The sequence below is a fragment of the Carlito syrichta genome, unplaced genomic scaffold (assembly GCF_000164805.1).
Source record: "Carlito syrichta isolate Samal-C Ts95f unplaced genomic scaffold, Tarsius_syrichta-2.0.1 Scaffold308231, whole genome shotgun sequence".
NCBI classification, from domain to species: Eukaryota; Metazoa; Chordata; class Mammalia; order Primates; family Tarsiidae; genus Carlito; species Carlito syrichta.
This window is the reverse complement of record NW_007252327.1, coordinates 610,687-611,453: the sequence shown is the minus strand read 5'-3', so window position 1 is coordinate 611,453 and position 767 is coordinate 610,687.

Sequence of the window (767 nt, the reverse complement as noted above, 5' to 3'; positions counted from 1 at the left end):
TAGAAGTATTCCCTTTTCACCACACCCTTTCCAGCAGCTGTTATTTTTTGAGTTGTTGATAATTGCCATTCTGACTGGGGTTAGGTGGTATCTCAGTGTGGTTTTGATTTGCATTTCCCTGATGATTAGTGAGGGTGAACATTTCTTCATGTGTTTGTTGGCTGCTCGGATGTCTTCCTTTGTGAAGACATCCTTTGTGTCTTCCTTTGCTCGGATGTCTTCCTTTCCTCTGTTCATATCTTTTGCCCATTTTATAATGGGGTTGTTTGTTTTTTTCTTTTCAGCACGTTTGAGTTCCTTGTAGATCTAGGATGTTAAGCCTTTGTCGGACCTGGAGTTGGCAAATACTTTTTCCCAGTCTGTAGGCTGTCTCCCTGCTCTCTTGATGGTTACTTTGGCTTTGCAGAAGCTTGTCAGTTTAATAAGGTCCCACTTGTCTATTTTCTCTCTTATGAGCTGTGGGTTTTGGGTTTTGTTCAGGAATTGGATGCCAGTTCCGATTTCCATGAGGGTTTTTCCTTCATTTTCTAAGGTTCTTATGGTTTGAGGTTTTACATTTAGGTCTCTGATCCATTTGGAATTAACCTTTGTGCATGGGATAGATAGGGGTCCTGTTTCAATCTTCTGCATGTGGTCAGCCAGTTTTCCCAGCACCATTTACTGAACAGGTTCTCCTCTCCCCAGTGGTAGGTGGTGGAGGCTTTGTCAAAGATGAGTTGGTTGAGAAATTGAGGTTTTGCTTCTGGAATCTCAATTCTATTCCCTTG